General features: G+C 40.0%; 1 protein-coding gene across 3 annotated transcripts in view; it reads left to right on the forward strand.

Annotated features, from left to right (window-relative positions):
* Window positions 1-8,760: 8,760 nt before the first annotated feature.
* Window positions 8,761-21,949, forward strand: part of LPIN2 (lipin 2) — a 90,555-nt gene continuing 77,366 nt past the window's right edge. For 2 of the 3 annotated variants that reach the window (XM_053664330.1, XM_053664332.1), the window contains exon 1: window positions 8,761-8,999. The gene's annotated coding sequence lies outside the window, so the exon portion shown is untranslated. Of the gene's footprint in view, window positions 9,000-9,540; window positions 9,563-21,949 lie in introns of those variants that run through there. The other variant, XM_053664333.1, reaches the window with a different exon arrangement.

Consider the following 21,949-nt stretch of genomic DNA (forward strand, 5'->3'; position numbering starts at 1 on the left):
TACCAGGCATGAGGGTAAAGGATGCACTGCTGCCACCTACCCCTGACAACCCCCACCCCCCATGCCTTCCCTCTTTTGCATTATCCCTTCTAAACCCCAGTTCCCTTATTTGTCAGAACTTTGTTTAAAACAAAACTAAAAAACACATGTGTCTATTAAAAAAAGAAAGTCTTTGTGTGTACTGTATTCTATTAGATTGATGTCTAACTAATTTTTTTTTGATATTGTAGAAGAGGAGAAAGTTTTCCTCCACTCTTACAGGATCCCTGGCTGGGTCTGAAAATTAAACCAATGAAGATTAACAGGGGAAAAGTGTACAAATTTATTTCATATAAGTTTTACAAGAGACAGGAGGATTTGTAAGGAAATGAATACCTAAAGAAACAGTTAAACCTGTGTATTTTAATGCTAGGTATGATGAAGAATGGGCAGTGTTGTAGAAATATGATAGGTTAAGAAGTATGAGGTAATTATAGTAAACATTGCATGGCATCTTTCCAAAACTTTTATTTCTGACATATAAGGGTCTATCCAGAAAAAGTACAGCCATTGCTAATAAAACAAGAACAGTTTAGTTTGTGCAACACCAATGTAACCTGGCAGCCAAGGAGAGTGGACAGAAATGCACATGCACGACCAATGACGACTTCACTGTGCTAGTCAGTGGGGGTGGTAGGCACTGTTGAGTGAGCACGTGTATTTTGTGGCCTTCGCATTCAAAATGACTGAGTAGAGCAACAAATCTGAACCAAATTTTGCATTAAGCTTGAACATTTCTCTGCAGCAATGGTAATTGGCATCTTCATCAAAAGTACTCTCTCATGGATCATGTCTCATGTAGTCTTTTAGCCAAAATATCAAGTCACTCAGGTGACTCAACCCCACTACAGCCTGGATTTGGCACCCTGTGACTCCTGACTTTTCCCAAAACTGAAATCACCTTTGACAGGGAAGAGATTTCACACCATCGATGAGATTCAGGAAAATACAGTGGAGCAGCTGATGGTGATTAGGAGAACGGTGTGAGGTCCCAGGGTGCGTACTTTGAAGGTGACTGAAGCGTCATTGTGCCATGTACAATGTTCCTTGTATCTTCTACAATAAATGCTTCTATTTTTTCATACTACATGGCTGGATACTTTCTGGAGAGACTTTATAGGCAAATTCTAATGATTTTTTATTGTTAAACACTCATAATTTATATCAATATCTTGGAGAATCCTGCCTAGGCTGTTCTAGAACATCTGTGGCATTTGACTGCCTGCCACCAAGAAGCATAACTCCCAGTGCAAGAGTTTGGTGAAAAAGGAAAGGGATTGTTTATTTACATGTTATACAGGTTCAGAATAAAGGTAGATTTCTGCCATTAAGCCCCACTCCCTTTAAAACAATCCAAAATGCATAATTCTACCCCTTTGCCAACTCAGGCCAGTCTCAGAATACTCCAGAGTTAACTTCTTTCAGAAAAATAGAAGTCCCCAGCTCAGCACATCCAGTCACAGTTCAACAGTCCAGGCATCTCCCACTAATCCATGCTTGGTTAGATAGGTCCCCGTTCCATGTGCTCACCACAATGTCCTCCAGGAAGACTCCTTTTTCTTACTGCAGCTTTGAATCCAAAATGGTGTGGCATCTCCTTACACACCAGACCTACTTCATGGCTCCTTCCTTATAGCTGCCTTCCTCATGGCAGATGGGGGTGGCCCTTCTATACCCTTTTACACCACATGGATGTTACCTCCTCTCTCTCAGCCCTCCCTTATTTTAAATGCTGACCTGGAGCCTCCTATGTAACTTCATATCTGGCCCTTCCTACAATGTGCTATTTTGCCAGTTCCCCCATATCTTTTTAAAAATTTTTAAAAAATGTTTGTTTTCTGGAGAGAGGAGAAGAGAGGGGGAAAGAGCGGGAGAGAAAGATCAATGTGTGGTTGCCTCTCGTGTGCCCTCTGGGGACCTGGCCTGCAACCCAGGCTTGTGCTCTGATTGTGAATGAACCAGTGACCTTCAGTTTGCAGTCCAGCACTCAGTCCACTGAGCTACACCGCCCAGCGCTCCCCCTGTCTATTACCTTGTTTAAGCTGCCATCTTTAGCAAGGGCAAGAGTTGCCCATGACACTTGGACATCTGGACATTGGGGTGGGCCACCTCCCCTGGCTATGTCATGAGTCACTGAATGTTCTGAAAGTCAGAGACCTTTTGCCTGAAGCTGCAAAACAGCTATCAACTAGCTATCCACTTGCCATAGTTATGCAAAGTATCTGAAGTGCTGTATCATTCACTGCCCCCTCCCCCAACCGTGGGCTATGGGGAATATTTTTGGGGACCCCGCTTTGCACCCTGTTTCAAATAGGTTATGTACATATTCTTTTGAATTCCTGTAAATACTATTATGCCATGATTTCTTCCTTTCCCATCTATATATTTGCTTTTTCTTTTTTTAATAATTAATTTTATTTAGTTATTTTTCAAGTACAGTTTTTTGTCTGTTTTTCCCATCCCAGCCTCCCCCGCCCCTTGCTCCCCACCTCCCTCCCATTTCCACCCCCCTTAGTTCTCATCCCTGTGTCTTTCCTATTTGTTCCTCCAAATCCCTCCCCCTTTTTCCCCTTAACTTCCCTTCCTTCTCCCCTCTGGTCACTGTCCCCTTGTTCTCTATTTCAGTGTCTTTGTTTTTTTTTTCTGCTTGCTTGTTTGTTTTGTTGTTTAGCTTCCTGTTAAAGGTGAGATCATATGGTATTTGTCTTTCAGCACCTGGCCTATTTCACTCAGCATAATGCTTTCCAGTTCCATCCATGTTGTTGCAAAAGGTAGTAGCTCCTTCTTTCTCTCTGCTGCATAGAATTCCATTGTGTATATGTACCACAATTTTTTGATCCATTCATTTACTGATGGGCACCTAGGTTGCTTCCAACTCTTGGCTATTGTAAATTGTGCTGCTATGAACATTGTGGTGCATAGGTTCTTTGATACTGATGTTTTGGGATTCTTAGGATATAATCCCAGCAGTGGAATTGCTGGGTCAAAAGGCAGGTCGATTTTTATTTTTCTGTCTCCAAGGAAGACATACAGAACATTCAGAGACACATGAAGAGATGCTCAATATCGTTAGCTATCAGAGAGATGCAAATTAAAACCACAATGAGATACCACTTTACACCGGTCAGGATGGCTATCATAAACAAAGCAACCAACAACAAATGTTGGAGAGGTTGTGGGGAAAAGGGGTCCTTAGTCCACTGCTGGCGGGATTGCAGACTGGTACAACCATTATGGAAAACAGTATGGAATTTTCTCAGAAAAATATTTGCTTTTTCTTATCTCACTAACCTATTTATCACCTCTGGCACAATGATGAATAAAAGTGGAGGCAGCAGCACTTTCACCTTGTTCTCCATTTTAAAAGATGGTTCTTTAGTCCTGGTCAGGTAGCACAGTTGGTTAGAACACCATCCACATTGCCAAGGTTGCAGGTTTGGTCTCCAGTAAGGCCCTTACAAGAAACAACCAATAAGTGCATGAATAAGTGGAACAATAAACTGAAGTTTCCCTCTTTCTCTCTCTCCCTCTTCCTCTCTCAAATCAATAAATAAAAAATTTTTAAATAAATTCAAATAAAATAAATGGTTACTTATGTTGTTTGCTATAAATTTTTGTAAATATCTTTTATTTAAAAAGATTTCTTAGTTCACTACAAATTTCTTCTGAGTGGCTATTGAAGTTTACCAAAGGTTTTTGTTTTGTTTTGTTTTTGCATATACTGAGATCTTCATATGATTTTCTTCTTTAATACTTTAATGTGGTGAATTACATTATTTTTTTCTTATCTGAAGCTAACATTGCATTCTTAGGTAGACAAATTTAGTTATGATGTATCATTTTGCTGGATTCAAATTCCTGAAATTTTGCTTAGGACTTGTGTCTATATTTATAAGTGAGATTGGCTGGAAATGGCTGTTTCTCATACTCTCCTTGTCAGATTTTGGTATAAGGTTATGTATGCTACCCTCATAAAATGAGTTAAGGAATAATCTCTTTTTTCTATACTCTAAAATATTGTGTGAGATTAAAATGATTTATTTCTTGAATGTTTGGTAAAAGTCACCAGTAAAAGTGTTTCAGCCCAGATTTTCCTCTGCAGAAAATATTTAATAATAATAGATTCAAGTTCTTGAGTGGTTATGAGTCTATTTTGGTTTTCTATATTAGTTTTATGAAATTTTATTTCTTGGAATTTTCCCACTTCATCTAAGTTTTCAAATTAATTGGCTTAAAAATGTTCACAAAATTATCTTACCTCTGTAATTTCTACATCATGTGTGATTATAGCTTTTTCTTTATTCCTGGTGTTGTTGTTTTACATTCTCTTTTTTCCTTAATCGTTTTCCACGACAGGCTTATAGAACTTATTAGTCTTTCACAATTCCAGTGTTTGGCTCGATTGGTCCTTCCTATTGCATGTTTGTGTTCAATTTTATCTTTCTTATGTTTTATTGGACTTCATTTTGCTGTTCTTTTCCTAACTCTTTTGCTCTTTGTATTTCCAACCATTTTCTCTTCTAATACAAGCTTTTAGGTCTATAAATGTCCCTTTAACTCCTTGCTCAGTTTCGCCTCTCAAGCTTCCACATATAGTATCAAATGCTTGGTACATAGCATTGAAATATCGTCATATTTCCATAATTTTTTTTAAATCCTGAATTTCCAAACAAATAGACTTTTCTAGTTATCTTTTAAGAAACTGATTTTTGACTTAATTGAATTGTGAGAATATCATATAAAGTTTTCAAAATTTGTTGAGATTTGCCTGAATGGATTTTGGGGTTCCAGTTTTATTAAACTCCTGCCTCAAGCAGACACTAGGTTTTCACTCCTGCTCCCAAGGACCCCAAGGGTGCAAAAACCAATATTCAAATTCACTGCATCCAGCAAATACCTTCCAGTCAAAAGCTGGCTTTGGGTTCTGCTTACGTCTGTGGGGTCTGGCCTTTATTCTGTCCTAGTGCTATTTCTTAACCTCTTACCAGTTTATAGACACCTTCCAGAATATATTTTAACTAGTATTTTTATAACCATTATATTTACCCAGTATTTCTATTGCTGTTTTCAGTGAAACTTAGCCCAGAAACTCAAGCTAACATATTATTAGAAATGAAAATCCTCATTTATTTTTTATCAGATATTCATTGGGCACCAACTATGTACAAAATGAGTTATGACAGTGATCTCTACAAGGTGCACTAGTAGTGTGAGAAAAAGAGACATCGATTGTGTAGGACCGTAGAGATAACTAATGGAAGGTGATGGAAATTGGAGACAAAGCCCAGGGTCACTGCTTACTGACTCTCAGGCCCGAGGTAAGTCACTTAACCTCTCTGTGCCTCAGTTCCCACGTCAATAAATTGGTGTTAAATACAGCATCTACCTTAGAAGTCTGTAGCCAAAACTACTAGAAGTGCTAGGCATATAGTAGTGATTCAGACAGTGCTAACTAGTCTTTGTCCTCATAGAAGAGATGTTAAAGCTGGAAACAACAACAAAAATTTCCCTAAGGCTTAATCACCTCTCCTGGGAAGTGCCAGAGGGAGGGCATAAGACCACTCCCCTTCCAACTCTTAGCTGGGCAGACTGGATTCTTACTCTAGGGGAAATCCTTCCCCCTTCTGGATTCCCTCAAATAGATCCTTTCTTATGGGCTCTCTCCCTGCTGATTTAGATTTTGGAAATTAAAGACAGGAAGGAAATATCTTGCAGGCAACTTCTGCTTTCCAGAAGTTCCTTGAGACAAGCAGAATGCCTCAGTGCATTTCTCATAATGGGGAAAAGAAAGAGGAAATACATGGAGCAATATAGAAGTAAATTTAAAAAAAAACTTTCCCATTGTAAAAGGAATGGCTAAAGGATATTGGCCACAAGAAGCAGGAGAGATTTGAAAGAAAAGGAGCACTCTGGATGCCATTCTAGGGAACTTGAACTTTTTCCTCTAGGTTCTGGATTTTCAATAATTTGTGCTATGGTCAGATCTGCAGTTCAGGGTGGAGGCTACTTAGAATTGTAGGAGAATGTAGGGCAGAGAGACCAGCTTGAATATTCCTGCAATGGATCATTAGAATACAGAGTAAGGTAGAGCTTGATTGTCTGCAGAGAGTTTAAGAGAGCAGAAATGACAGGACTTGATGGACATGGAATGGGAGTGGAGGGCAATGAGACTGTCTCCTACGTTTCTGGCCAGGATGACTAAATGTGATGATGGTGCGATTAGCCAAAATAGCAGATTCAGGAGAAGCAGGTTTGAAAGCAAATGTGATGGGCCTGAATTGACGTCACTGTAGACCATGCTGGTGGGAATGTCGAAAGTCACTGGGCACAGGCATGTGTGTCTCTTAGAGATGTTCTGGCTGATGAGAGGAAGCAGTTTCAAGGAGGAAATTGTGGTCAGTATTGTCTTTCCTTATTGAGACCGTGAGAAAGAGGACCTGAGAGGGATCCATTGTATTTGGCAACCCGAATGTTGTTGGTGACTTTAGTCTGGGCTGTTTCAGGGGTGGAGGAGGAGCAGAAGAACTACTGTGAAGAAGTTAAAAATTTTGATACTCCTCTCCCCAGGTAGCTTGTCTAGGGAGAAAGTTGTGAGATCAATTGGGAGCTTGAGGGGAAATAAAGGGACACAAAGCCTACTTCTCCTCTCCTCCTCTTTAGTCTTTACTCCCTCCTCCCCCCACCTTCTTCTTAAGTGATAGAGCTGGAGGGTACTGGAGTCAAAGGACAGGTAAAGGAAGAGATTCCTTCCTCTGACTTTCCAGTAGATAGGTGGGAATTCAGTGGCTTGCCACACACTACTTAGGTGTCAGGGGCAGGAAGTGTAGGGAAATCATGCAACAGATATTTAATGAGTATCCAGTTTGTTTAAGTGGTGGAGTAAAGTAGGTAGACACCAGAGAATGAGGAAATCTGGAAATGGGAACCAATCATTCAGGGTGAGGTATTAAATCTAAAGTTGGAGGAAGTGAGGAATGGATATAGCTTCCTGAGTGACAAAGGGAAGAAAGAAAGCTTGGCAGAACATTTCCCTCCCAAGGCAGGAGGTAATGAAAATCAGTCAGAGAAACATAAAAGTCTAAGTGGGAAACAGGGAAAAAAGGAAAGAAACTGAACACCCACGGCATGTTGCAGGTTCAAGATACTAAGCTAAATTAGGCATTTCATAGGTAATTGTGTGAAATCATCAAATCGATCCCGTGAGAAAGGCATTACTGTTTCCATTTTATTGATGTAGAAATTGAGGATTCTGCTTTTTTTTTTCTCTTTAATTCCACTTTTCCTTAGCTGAGTAAAATGTTTTGAAATATGGAGGGAAAATTCCAGTCCTTGTCTTTTGAAAGTTTTATTTTGCTTATGAAATCAGGTGAAAGGCACAGAAGAGGAAAATTCCTGGTGTGCTTAGGCCAGTGAAACCACCTGTATTTGTTGGGCTTTGGTTACGGATGAGGCAAAGCTCGGCTGAATACTAGAGACAGGCCGAAGGTTCCTTCTGTGGAACCAGCCAAGGGGAGCATTGTGACTGGGAGCAGGTTCCCTCTTCCCAGTACAGCCCACTCATACCACACTCCATGTGGGCTCACCACACAGGAACTTAATATAAATGACTTTTTCTCAATATCCTCAAAGCTACTGGGTTGGCCAAAAAAGCAGTTACTTTTTTTTTCCATAAAATAAGAGACATTTTTCATTTTCAGCAATAAATTCAGATGTTCTGAATATGTTGGCCACCTCCCGCTATTGCCTTCTAATGGGTAGAGGGCCAGGGGTGCTGCTAAACATCTTCCAATGCATAACACAGCCTCACAGCAAAGATTTGGCCAAAATGTCAATAGTACCAAGAAACTTTGCAAACCACTTTTGACACATTTGTTAAGTTACAGCACCTTCTCCACACACTGCACAAATCTTGTGTGTTTCAGTTGTGCTTTTACCTTTCTTGAAATAATAAAGCATAATATGCAGAAATGTTGCATATTTTCTTCCTTCTTCAATATTAAAGTGGTGGCACAAAAATTCCCCAATTTTGATAAGTTTTAAAATGCATGTTGAAATGACAGCTGTCACAATACAATCTAACAAAATTGTTTCAAATGAAGTTAAAAACAAGTAAAGACTACTAGAGCCATCTTATGGGAAAAAAAGCAACGGACTTTTTTGGCTAACCCAATAAAACATCGATATGATGCATCATGAGAAATAAAATGTTACTTGGAAGTAATATACATGTACTTTCATTAATAAGTTTCAATAATAGAATAGGCTATAAAAAGACAAAAGTCAGTGTGCAACAATAACATTGAGCACTCCATTTCCTTAAATAGTATATATTTAAAAGGATGTAAAAGGATTTGAGAGGTGGAAAGGGGACAGGAGAAAGTAACCAGTTAGAAGTGCTTCCGGTGATCAAAAGTGGAAAACATTCATGCCCTATACTTTTTGCACTTGAATACTATGCATTCTTTTTTGGCAACTGGGCTCCAAGTTCCACGTGACGTGCCACAGAGTTGCCATGGAGACCAGAAGAAACTTTATTTTTAGAAAAGTAACGCTCCCCTTGCCGCAAACACTAGTGAGGTCGAGGCCCAGTCCAGCAGTGTAGGAGGTAGGCAGGCAGGGTTGTGGGACACGTGAGACACCAGATCGGCAGAAAGGCCGGGAGAAGGCGGGGCAGCGCGGCCTCACGTGACTGGGCGGGGTCTGTGCGCCTCCAGCCCGGTGTCGCCGCCGCCGCCGCGTCCCATTCATGAGGGGCAGCCGGGTCGCCTGCGGCCCAGGCGGCTCCAAGGGTGGCTGTGGCGGCGGGCGCTGGGGCTTCGCGCACGCCCCCGGCAGGCCCCGCCTCCTCAGCTTCCCCCGAGGCCGTCCTGCCCCGCGGGTCTTCGGTGCCGACGTCCAGTCGCAGCCTCGCCTCCGCAGCCCGCGGGTGACGGCGCGGGCCGGGAGCCCAGCCGCCGCAGGTAAGCGGGTGCGGGACCGTCGCCGCGGCGTGCGTTGTGTCCCTACGCGCAGAGGAGGCGAAGGGCTCCAACTCGCGCAGGGTGCACTGCCAAAGGACAGGAGCCTCAGGGACAGAGCGGGCCGAGCCGCCCCCTTTCGCGCCCCTCGCTGCCCGCCTCTGGCCGCTGCCGTCACGGAGACGGCGCAGAAGGACGGGCCGCGGAAGGACCGGCTCGCGGAATTGCCTGGGGGGCGACCCGATGGGTGAACACGAGGGAGGAAGTGAAGGTTGAAAAATTCGGATGCCTCCGCCGCTGCGCGAGGTGTTGGTCATTTCAGACCCCTTCACTCGCGCGGGTTTCTGACCAGGAAGCTCGACCTGAGGCCGAAGTGAGGTCACGGCGAGAAAAGCGCGGTTGGCGGCCGCGTCTCCATCCCGCCCGGGGCCCTGGGGGAGGGGGCGCCGGCGGCACGTGACTCGTGGCAGGGCCCGGGCTGGGAAGTTGCTGTTATTTTGCGGGGCGGTGCGCCCGCCCTGCGGCTCTGGGTTGTGAACCTCCAGGTTGTGAAACAAGTCCGCAGTGTGAGTAGTTTTACTGTTCCCAAACTCCTTCCTCTGGGTCAGTCTTAATTTGACTGTAAGTTGTTAAGAGACCATTTATACTAAGGGCTTTTCTCGCAACTTCGAGCCCGGTGGATTACCGTTTTCTTTTGGACAATTTAAGACTATTTTCACTGAAAATCTAGAGTGACATTTTGAAGGCATAGTTGAGAAACCCAGGACCAGAAGGATCACCACCCATGCTTCCAGAAAGTGCTGGAACTCTGAATATCTGGAAATGCTCCTAAGATTTTTTTAAACAAGCCACTAGACCAATTTTAAGTGCACATTTGGGGATTTTTATTCCAAACCTGTTTCTTTTATTTTAATTGAAAAAGAGTTTAGCTAGCCCCTGTTGAAGCTCTTTGCTCAGTAGAGATGCTCGGTAAACGTTACTATTTATAAAAGCTGGCCTGACTAGTACATCATGCTTTGACAATACACAGCTTTGAAATACAGTTTGAAATATTTGCAACTCATTGAGTGGCTCATAATGGTTTCTTTGCTGATGATCTTTAATTGTTCTGGTGGCTTAAAAATGAAAAATGTAGCGTTGTAGCAGGCGATGTTGAGATGGGGCGAGGTAGAGCCCACAGCAAGGTGCAGAGGAAGGACTAGCTTGGGTTGGCCCTTAACGGTCATTGGGCTGGTTCTGTGGTGTAGCATCCTCACTTTGCCTGGATGGCAGGTCAGCTTCAGGCCATACCTGGCCAGAGTGTGAGAAGTGTGGCCCAAGACCACGCAGGACAGAGCATTGGGTAGTATGGATGATGGCTTCTCCAGTTAAATGTGCAGGTGATAGTGGTATATCACACTGAAGTATATCCATTCCCAAATGTTGGTAGAATGCTACAAATGAGGTGATAGATTCTGTTTTAGCATTTGATGGCACGGTTGAGAACCCAGCAAAGTTGTCTGTGGAAGAGGAGCTGGAAATGGGAGCATGTGAAAACTATGGAACACTGCAGTAAAATCTCTTGTTAAGAAGCAAATAGGGTCAGCTGGGGCTTTGTGTTCTTTACTGCTACACCACCCTGCATTGTAATTTGTAGTTTACTGACTGGTCTTCTGCACTGGACTAGGAGTCCTCGAAGGCCAGACAGACTCTGGTTGCCGCCTGGTACCCAAGGCAGACCCGGCTTTTTGAAGAACCTTCTAGAGGTATGCTGAATAAAAGTAGGAAGCAGTAGGCAGTGTCCTTACCGGTGACCTGAGAGCAGTGGCGCTTCCCTGAATGAGTTTACCCAACTTTTCTGTATTGGGAGTTTTGAATGAATAATCCTGGCAATGCCAAGCATTAGTGGTGGTAAAAGGTTAAATTAAGCTGATGATCATTACAGTGAACATTTGCAATGTTTAAAATATTAATATATTTAGTTTAAGTATAGCTTGTCTTCTTTGTCAACAACCATTTCCTCTGGGTTATGCTTTTGTATGCATATTTCCTCATACATAGCAGCACAGTAACACTTAGCCTGAAACTGTCTTGTTAGGAGGTAGACTCAGCTATCTCCCTTAGGTGCTTAGCAAGCTAATAAGGAAATTTTTCTTCAAGTCTGACTTGTCAGTTCACCTTTAATTTAAATCCTTTTTGATCCGACCCTGTGGCTTTTAGTGCATGTGTGCGCGAGTACATGTTGACTTGCCTAATCACTAGGCAGTGGCTTGGGACCTTTGTTTTGAAAGCCTGATTTTATCAGTTTTATTCCCTTCATTTATAAGTAAGTCATACTACATATTTCTGGCTGAGCCTCAGTGTCTTCTGTTCTGTCATTCGCCTTCTTCAGGGTGAAACAACTCACTAGTTGTTAGGCAGAATCCTCTATAAATTCTTACTGAAACTTTGAAGATATGTATTACAAGCTTTATTAGCTTTATTGACTATATCTTGGTAAGAAGGCATTTTTTAAAAACTTAATCTTTATTATATTTTTTCCATTATCATTTAATCCCTTTATATTCCCCCCACCCCGCCCCCAGCGATCACCACTGTTGTCCATATCCATGAGTTCTTTTTCCGTTTTGCTCAATCCCTAAGAATGCATTTGAATAAGTTTTGGTGACTTTGCTAGCAATTAGTTGTGCTTTTTCGAACTACCTTTCCCGCCAGAAGCTTGATTTCTTTATTTTAGTAACCTACTGTTACTAATACTAAACACTTTACATGTATACAGTCCTGTACTCTTCAAAAGATGGACATATAAGGGAAAGTTACTCACCCTGGGGTTCAGATGAAGCAGTTAGTTATTCCTCCAAAGTCAACACCAACCTGTGTGTGGTGGGGCCACTCCATCTCTGCAGTCCTCACCTCAAGCAGCCCTGCTCTTGACCAGCAACAGGAAATTCTTGACCCAGAGGTCTGCCCCTGCTCTGAAATCCTGCAGCTGGATGACTCTGCTCTAAGTTTTTAGTCTATCAAAAGTGAAGGAGCCTGGGTAAGTCGGTTAGAGTGTTGTCTGATACCCCAAGGTTGAGTGTTCCATCTGTAGTCAGGGCACATATAAGAAGCAACCAATGAATGCATGAGTGGGTGGGACAGTGAGTTGGTATTTCTCTCTCTCTCTCCCCACCCTCTCAAATGCAATAAATTAAAAATACTTTTTAAAGGGAAGGAGAACAAAAAAATTTGTTAGGAGATAAACTGTGCTGCAATACAAGATAAAGCCTTTAATGTGACTTTTAGGATTACAATGATGATAAAGTATACATTTTTTTCTTATTTGATTCACTAACTACAGTTTAGTTTCTTTTTACCTTTAAAGCCTTCCAGTGCTATATTTCGTTGATCTTATTTGTCAAGTTTATATTGGTGTTAAAATTGTTACTAACAAATGAGGAAGAAAGGAGCCAGAAATCATTTTACTTGTAAAACATAACAAAATGGTTACAGCATCAGCTCCTTTTCCTACCTCCATTTCACCTCTGTACAAAGAAAATGTGGCTGAAAGGCAAGGAGGTATATGATTATTAGAAATGGGATCTTTTAGATTCTGTAGGTCAGCTATATAATTTGGGAGACTACATAAGTGTATTAGAAAAGGGAAAGGGGAGCTCCTAGAAAGTGATCTTTTAAAAATTTGTTTAGAATGTGGTACCTACTTTTGTATTCTTTGATTTTAGAACTTTATTACGTGGTATTATATCTATAGTGTCATATACTTTCAGTGTGAACCATTCAAAGCAGGTTTTTCTACTACTTTAGAAGAGAAACATTGACTCACAGAAAAACACACCTTGTGATGTTCAGGTAGCTGGTGTATTGCCTTTTAGCTGACTTTTTGGCATATTTGAACAGTTTAGAAATTCTTCTCTAGTTAATCTTATGAACAATATCTGAGTCTATATTGCCTTTATTTCGTTTCCTATCCATAATTGTGTCCAATTCCCCTGTCTTAATTTTATTGTTAAGTCATGTATATACTTGAGGTAGTTTGAACTACCTCATTATTTTTTTCAACCATGCAAATTACAAATAAAATTACTAAAGTAATTTAAAAATTCTAAATTGTTTTCAATTCCTAGCATCTTTTTTATCTTGCCATTCAGTGTTCAAAGTCTACAGTGATTTGTTCCCACCTGTTTTAGCAAATCTAAATTTGTCTTCTCATTTCCCTCAATTCAGTCTTCTCTCTACCATCTCCACCTGCCCCAAACATTTACTCATTTTCCTCAGTACTCACTTTGCCTTGATTACCTTCAGATACAGGAGTCACACCTCTTTACATATGATATTATGTTACTTAGGTGTTCTCTGTTACCGCTTTGTGTTTGCTCTTGAGTCATCTGTGGCTTTAGCTGTTAATCAATATTAGAGTAAATAACTACTGTCTTCTTAATTTTCAGGCACTGCCTGGTCAGTTTGCCTCCTTTTCTTTCTGTAAATGTTGAACTAAGAAGGAGTGGGGGAGAGGTGGAGGGTGTCAAATGGAAGTAGTAAGAAGCTGGCCTTGAAGGTTTGTCAGATTTTAGTAGAAAAAGTAGGATTTGAGGAGGGATGTGTAAACATAGGCACCTTTGGAGTATGGTCATGGGGACAGAGGATCTGTTAATTTTAAAAGTAGTTATAAAGGGGAAAGAGAGGAAGAGATGACTGACTGTAGGCTGTGCAGAAGGAGCTCAGATGGAGTAAGCTGGAGCAGCTGAGCTGTGAGGTCTGTAATTTTCATTGTGTTGGAGACTTTTTGAAGGTCCTGTGGGCTCCCATTGTTTTGATTTTTATTTTTTGTGATCACTTGTTAATTTAGTTTAATTTTAAGTAAAATTATATGGGGCGTAAAGGGGCATGGGTTTGAAAAGATTAAGATACATGATTGTTAAAAACTATTACTTCAAAGAGAAAGGGGTACCAGGGTCTAGGTTTAAAAATTATTTAGTTTTGATGATTATAACTAATTATTAGACAAAGGGGAGAAGCTGAGGATGGGAAAAGCATCCTTCAGAAATTCAAAAGTAGGAACTAATGATTTTATTGCAAGAAAAAAGGTAGGCATATGGTACCAAATAACTTCTTTAGTAACTGACTTTCTGAATTTACCTATTTCTGAAATATGATGGGAAGGATTATTGATTTAAACATGTTTTTAAAATCTATAGTAAGAGTCTTTCAGTGAGAAAGTATCATAATTATAAACAAAGTCCATCAGTTAATCTGGAATTGAACTCTACATAAAAGGCTTTTTTATAGCTGTGAATAAACAGTAGAATTAATTGTTCAATGATTGGGGTGATTCTGATCTATTCATTGCATTATGATGTGGCACTTATTGCTCCTAGCAAGATGGGTGTGTCCAGGTGTTCTAGAGAGAATGGGTATTTAACTCATTTTACAATGTTTTTTATCCTCACCTGAGGTGGGGAGAGAGAGAGAGAGAGAGAGATATGGATGTGAAAGAGAAGTAGCATTTGATTGCCTTCCCATACATGCCTTGACTGGGAATCAAACCTGCAACCTTTTGGTTATGGAATGACACTCCAACCAGCTGAGCCACATGGGCCAGGGCTTTAACTCATTCTAAAAGAAGTGTCCAAATGTGAATAGCCCTCACGAGGTATCCGGGCACAATCTATTCAATATAAAGATATGTTCATAATTTAATTATATCATTCCGTGTTGTTATGAGACAGTAAAACCATCAGATAGTTAATATGAATTAAGAACTCTGAATTGGTGCTCTTTCTTTTAAAAAGAAAATGTATTTACTTTTAGAGAGAGGGGAAGGGAGAGAGGGAGAGAAATATCAATGTGTGAGAGACACATCGACTGGTTGCCTCTCACATGCTCCCAAATGGGGACCTGGCCCTCAACCCAGGCATATGCCCTGACTGGGAATTGAACCAATGACCTTTTGGTGCCCAGACTCAGCCCACTGAGCCACACCAGCTAGGGTGTTGCTCTTTGAATTTTGGTGTGGTACTTTCCCCAACAGTTGAGTCTGTAAATTTTTGATCTTCATAAAGTGATGTGCCTTTCTTCTGAGCCAACATAAGTCAAGCAATGTTTGGGTTTACTGAAGAACTATAAGGAATGTACTTTTTGTTTCCTTTGGGGTTCTACATGTGATTATTTTTTAAAGAGACTTAATCTTTAAAGTGGTACCGATGCCTACTTTTTAGGAACACTGAATGTTTCTAGAAGGTGTTTAATGTTTGCAACAGATTGTCATCATTTACAGTTACATGATTGAACATCATCTTTGGGTGAGGTGTAGTGCTTTACATAAATTATCTCCTGAGGAATTACAACAACCCTGCAGGGTAGAGATAATAGCTTCATTCACTAGGTGAAGACAGAAGCTAAGAGAGATTTGCCAGAGGCATACAACTGTGTGGTGGCACTGACCTCATAGCAGTGCCCTGCGCTGGGGTCACCAGATTGCCCAGGGATAGAAGAATTCTTATGCATCTATTTGACTTGCTTAAATTAATTTTAGGGTTTTGTTTTGACTTTATTAGGTAGAACTGGAGAACTTATTCTTAATGTCAGCATCTATAAACTGCTAATAGGAAAGCACCAGCTGCATAGGAGCCTTGAATTTCTCTGAATCATTTGTGTATGCAAATCCAATGGTGACAGGGAGGAAAATACCAGCCAAGCAGGGATTGGTTGCCTTCTCTATATTTAACTGCTTGAGACAGTATGGAGAGGCCCAGGAGCAAAAATACAGCTCCACAGGCCTACTTGGTGCTTGCTGTGGAAAGAGTGAAGCTGAGGTTCCTCTGTCTGCCTTCCATGATGCAAGCACATTACTGCTGAGTTAACTGAGTGTCAGAAACTCTTTAAGTAATTGCTTTTGGTCTCAGCCTGAGAGGAGATTGATTCTGTTTAGTGTTGAGAAGGAGAAATGGATTCAGCTGTACTTTTCTGACATGGTATGTCAGTATCCAACATGCTGCCTTCTTCAAGGATTTTCCCTGGTTTACATGGAACTGAACTGTGTGTAGAAGGACAGAGTTAAACCATTTCAGATTTGGAAGGAGCTTCTAGCCTCTTACTCCATTCAGGAATCCTTGTGCCATTGCATTGTGGGTAGCCAGGAGAAACCCCTAATATTGTTGAGTATCTGAGTGTGAGTTTTTGAACAGATTTATTCTTTGAACTAGTGCTTTCTTCACTGTATCATTGACTCAATTTGGTAACTACGTGTGTAGATAACATTCTATTAAAGTTTTAATTATGTTTTTTACTCACTGTAATTAAGTAAATGAATGATTTGGTATTTAGTGGTTCTTCAGTATAGAAGGACATCTCACTTAAACAGAAATATATTCATAGATACCTTTAGGAATTCTCAAATTCATGAGTACACTTTTGGTATGTAGTTTATTCATTTGTATCACCTGTAATATGGAAATAACAATACCTACCAATAGGCTTATTCTGAGGATTAGATGAGTTTGTGTGTTAAACCAGAGCCACAAGCTGCCTAGAGATTCAGAGTCAGGGCAGGAGACTAGGAACTTTAATCTCTTGAGACAGTATGGAGAGGCACGGGGGGGGGGGGGGGGGGGGCAAAGGATAAAAAGGTGAATAGAAGATCTATCTTGTCCTGAAATAGCTTAAAGTCTTGTAGGTTGAATTAAGTCTACTTCTATGTAAAGCAGACTTTTATAGTAAAACTGCAGCAGGAAGGGATTGAGCAGGGAGTAGTACTGCATGTGTGATTGAACATAAGTCACAGAAAATATCTTGGAGAGAGCTTCTATACTTATATTTTTAGTGTGAGAATATGTTTAGTTGGAAGGTGTTTGTGTCTGAATAAAAATGATTGCTTCGTGTGTTTGCTTAAAATTGCTATCTTGACACCCAGAATTTTATTTCTATAGTGTCAATAGGAAATACACTTTATAAGTTAGTAATATTTTGTATAACTTTTGTACACTACATACTTATAAATTTAAGCCTTGTACATTTTTGCCATCAAAATTAACCTCTGTGAATTTTGTTGTCCAGGCCTGTAGGTGGAGCCTTATCTTTAGAAAGCAGAGCTGTCTGCTATACTTAGTATATACAGGGTGGGGCAAAAGTAGGTTTACAGTTGTGAGTACATTAATTTATTCTTGCATTGTTATTTATTAATTATTGTATTACTTTCCATACAAAGAACTATAAACCTACTTTTGTATCAGCCTGTATAGTGCAGGTGAATGCTTAACTGGAAGAAAAATTTTGTCGTTGAGTAGTTCATAAAGTGGCTAAGTGATTAACATTTTTATATAAAATCTAATGACTGATTTTTATAAAAATTTACTTAGATTATAGAACTACATGAAATTTTATTCTCTATTTGAAAAACACTAATATACCTATATTATGGTGGGTGATTTTTTAATATTCTGAATGCTCCCTAAATCTTTTGCTGGTATTCTTGCCATAGAAATGGAAAGGGGTTTTTGTGTTAGGATATTTTCTTATGCCAGGTGAATGAACTAGATAACTTATATGAACTTGGCTGTATTTAAATTTTCTGGTTCATTTGTTTTGTCTTGTTAATGAGACATCTCTAAAGCTCAGATGGGCCACAGATACTGATCCTAAAAAGTCGGAAAAGAGCTTTTCCTAATTAAAAGCAAAACTAAACCAAACCCACAGTGCTTGTGTTTTCTTTGTGTTTAACTTTTCTTAGTAATTTTCATTCCTGTAAATTTGATTTTTCATAAGGCTGCATCTTATAGTACTATTTGTTTTTTAAATGTTTAAATATATTACTTTTATATAATAGTTTAAAAACTCAAATAGTACTTTGAGGTGTATGATGAAAAATACCAGTTTCTCCCTTGCTACTGATTACTGCTTATTAAAAGCAACTCGTTTCAACTTTTTTATTTATTTCTTGTGTAATTTAAGGTCATGTTTGTATGTTTATACTATCACAGCTTTTTAAAAATTTTAGACATTGTCTATGGATTTCTTACTATGCAAGGTGAAGATTCATCTCATATAATCTTTATGTTTCCTTTTATCTTCTCAATACAATTGTTACATAATTTTTATTTTCCCAATATTCAGTGTTTATATTTTCATGACTAAACATTGTTCAAAACAAGCAGTGCAATGATTTTGTTTCTTTACCAGTTAAAATTTTTGTTTTCCCTGCACTTGTTTTGTTGGCTTATGTTTCGCCGTACCAGTCACTAATTGAGGCCCACGTTTTCTGACAGAACTACAAAACTCCTCAGTGCAGTCAGCAGCTCACCTGGATCCCAGTACTTTCTCTTCTGTTGAGTCCTGTTTTCTAGATAGTCCTCTCGGCACGCTTCCTCGTTTTGATGGGCACATACTCCTGTAGGTTTTTGAAAAGGGGATCACAGGAGGTCATGTCCATGAGAAACCTTACATGTCTGAAAGTTTATTCTAACCTAATATTTGATTAGTAGGCTGGCCATAGAATGCTAGGATGAAAATAGTTTTCCTTTAAATTTTTGAAGAGTTATTTTTGAGGAACTGCTTTTTTAAAGAAGTCCCAAGCTTTTAAATTTATTTCTCCACTTCCCTCTCTTTCTATCCTTTTCCATCCTCTCAGTTTTTTGTAGCATCTTTACTGTATCTTTTTTTAAAAGTCTCTCCTTTCTCATCAGGAGAAGGAGTAATTACCTTCATTTGTGATTTGCAGTATCGGTCCCTGGGCTACTCATGGTCAGGGAATGGTGACTGGACCATCTGTGAAATACCCTCCTCACCTGGCTTCATGGTGAACCCGCAGTTCTGGGCCTGTTTTGTACCCTTGCTCCTAGGTAGGAGGCAGATATGTCACCAGTCTCAACAAGTTACAAAGGCATAAAAACACAGAGGAAATGTATTGGGTTGGCCAAAAAGTTTGTTTAGTTTTTTTCCATACAATGGCTGTAGTAGTGCTTAGTTGTCTTTAACTTCATTTGAAACAATTAGATTGTATTGTGACAGTTGTCATTTTAGTGTGCATTTAAAAAAAAACAACATCAAAATTGGTGAATTTTTATAGGGCTATTTTAATATTGAAGATAGAAGATACACAACATTTTCAGACTATTATGCTTTATTATTTCAAGAAAGGTAAAAATGCAATTGAAATGCAAAAAAAGATGTGTGCCAAGAATGGAGAAGGTCCTGTGACTGATTGAATGTTTCAAAAGTGGTTCGTGAAGTTTCTTGGTACTGTTGACATTTTGGCCAAATAATTCTTTGCTATGGGGCTAATGCATTGGAAGATGTTTAGCAGCACCCCTGACCTCTACCCACTAGAAGCCAATAGTGGGAGATACCCAACATACTCATAAAGTTATTGATGAAAGTGAAAAATGTGTCTGTTATTTTATGGGGAAAAAAAGTAAGGACTTTTTGGCCTACTCAGTAGTGTGTAGGTGCTTCTCGGGCCTGGTGATGCGTTATCCACAAGCAGAATCATCTGCCGCTGTGCGTTCTCATGGACAGTTTGTGTAGTGATGCACTGGGATCCTGTACCTCTGATTGAGAGCATGATGTATTTAGTGTATAGCCCCGCCCAGATGAAGGCTTCTTGATCCTTTGCCTTTAAAGAAGGCAAGAAATCACCGAAGCTTTAACATTGTCTATTGGCATCTTTCTGTCCTGAGTGCCCACAAAAGTGCAGTACCTCTCCATCCTTTGAGCTGGGCACTTGATGGGAACTTTCAATTTGGAAAATCATGTTTATGACTTTGGGAAATTTTCTTGTAGTTCTCTTTTTTTCCTCCCCCATACATCCATTAATATAGGCTTTTGTTTGAGCACATCCTTACTTTCTGGTCTTCCTTTTTTTCCCTCTCTCCATTTTTTGCCTTTCAAAAACTTGCATCTTTCATTTCCTCTTTATACCATTCTCTTGGTATTCGTGAATTACCCTTTTTATATTTCTTTGCTGTTATGTTAGTGAGTGTATCAGTTTGCTAGAGCTGCTGTAACAAAGTACCACACACTGGTATAAACAACTGAAATTGTCACAGTTCTGGTGGTTAGAAGTCTGAGATCAAGGTGCCAGAAGGGTTGGTTCCTTCTGAGGGGTGTCAGGGACAATCATTTCATGCCTCTCTCCTAGCTTCTGTTAGCTGGCAATCTTCAGGGTGTCTTGGCTTATAGATGCAGTACCCTGATCTCTACCTTCTTGTTCATATGGCTTTCTCCCTGTGTATATGTATGTACTGTCTCTGTCCAGATTTCTTCTTTTATAAGGAAGCCAGTCATTGGTTTAGGGCCCATCCTAATGACCTCATTTTAACTTTGTTATCTCTGTAAAGATCTTGTTTTAAATAAAGTCACATTTTGAGATGTTGAGCTTCATCTCACCACTTGGGGATACATTCAGTCAGTTCATAACAGTGAGGGTTGTTTTTAAACAATGATTTTTTAAAGATTTTATTTTTAAAGAGAGGGGAAGGGAAGGATAGAAGGAGAGAAACATCGGTGTGTGATTGCTCCTGCATCCCCTACTGGGGACCTGGCCTGCAACCCAGGCATGTACCCTGACTGGGAATCGAGCCAGTGACCCTTTGGTTCTCAGGTTGGCACTAAATCCACTGAGCCACACCAGCCAGGGCTTATAGCAGTGAGTTTTATAAGAGAAATGGGTAACATCCTCTGTACTTAACAGAATGTCTAGTTATAAAGTATTTTCAAAGATGCTGTAGTCACATCTCAATTCACCGAAGATCAGGAAGCAACTCTAGGGAAATAATTTTTAAATTATAACTGGAGATTTTTGTTCAGACTTTTGTGTTACTCTGAAAATTTCTTCTGGTTTCCCGAATGTTTAACTTAGTACCTGAGTTATCTCATTTTCTACTGTTGCTTTGTTTCTGAAGTAATTTGAAGGTTGTAAAAATGAAAGAATAGCAGCAGTATTTTTTGAGAAAGTAAATCCAAAGTATACCGTGTGAACATGATCAACCAGGTTCTGATGTTCTATCTTCCCCATTAATTATACCCTTTTTCTTTTTCAGATGTGAGCATTTCTGGAGTTCATTAATTGGTTTTTTAAATTTTTTCATACACTTTCTTGTCTTTGACTCCCTAAGCCCTTTACCTAAAATAGCCTCCTCTTGCCCTTCTTTACCTACTTTCTGACAGCATCGCTCTTTTTTAATTTCCTTTATAATAGTTATCCCAGTCTAGAATTTTACTTTTTGTTTCCTCCATTAGAATCTAAATGCTATGAGAGCAGGTACCTTGTTGGGCAAGTTCACTGCTTGATCCTAGCTCAGAATAGAATAGTTCCTGGCAAATCAAAGTAGATGCTGCTTTTAAGCAAATCAGTGAGTGAAACAGGCTTTCTTTTTCAGAATTCAAATGTTGTTTCACTGACCTGTTATTGTTCTTGGAAGTCCTTCTCTCTTGTTGAAGTAGCAAAGTGGCTTATGATAATACACAGGTGCATCCCTGGCTAATGTGGCTTGGTGGTTGAGTCCTGGCCTGTGAGGCAAAGGGTCACCAGTTCAATTCCCAGTTTAGGGCACATGCCTGGGTTGTGGGCCAGGTCCCCAGTAGAGGGTGCGTGAGAGGCAACAATCACACATTGATGTTTCTCTCCCTCTTTCTCCCTCCCTTACCCTCTCTTAAAAAAATAAATAAATAAAGGTACACAAGTGCAGCCTAACCTGACATTTGTTTTACAAAGCTGCATACATTTGGGACATTGCACAAATTTGAATGATGGGCGACGCTGATAGCGATGTTGCAGTTGGCCTCCATCTCCACAGCCTCTGCCTTTATTCACCCAAATAAATCTCCTTCCAGAGCCCGGAAAGGGAGGTCCCCCTCCTAATATTTCTGGAAAGTTCTACTGGGGCTGGTAGGCACTGCAAAATAAAGCAAGGCATGAAATTTGAGCTGTATTTTAATTGGCACTGGTGGAAGATTCTCATCCGTCTTCACAGCCTTTC

Source organism: Artibeus jamaicensis, unplaced genomic scaffold, assembly GCF_021234435.1.
Source record: "Artibeus jamaicensis isolate MK-2021 breed Jamaican fruit bat unplaced genomic scaffold, CSHL_Jam_final contig_354, whole genome shotgun sequence".
Taxonomy (NCBI): Eukaryota; Metazoa; Chordata; class Mammalia; order Chiroptera; family Phyllostomidae; genus Artibeus; species Artibeus jamaicensis.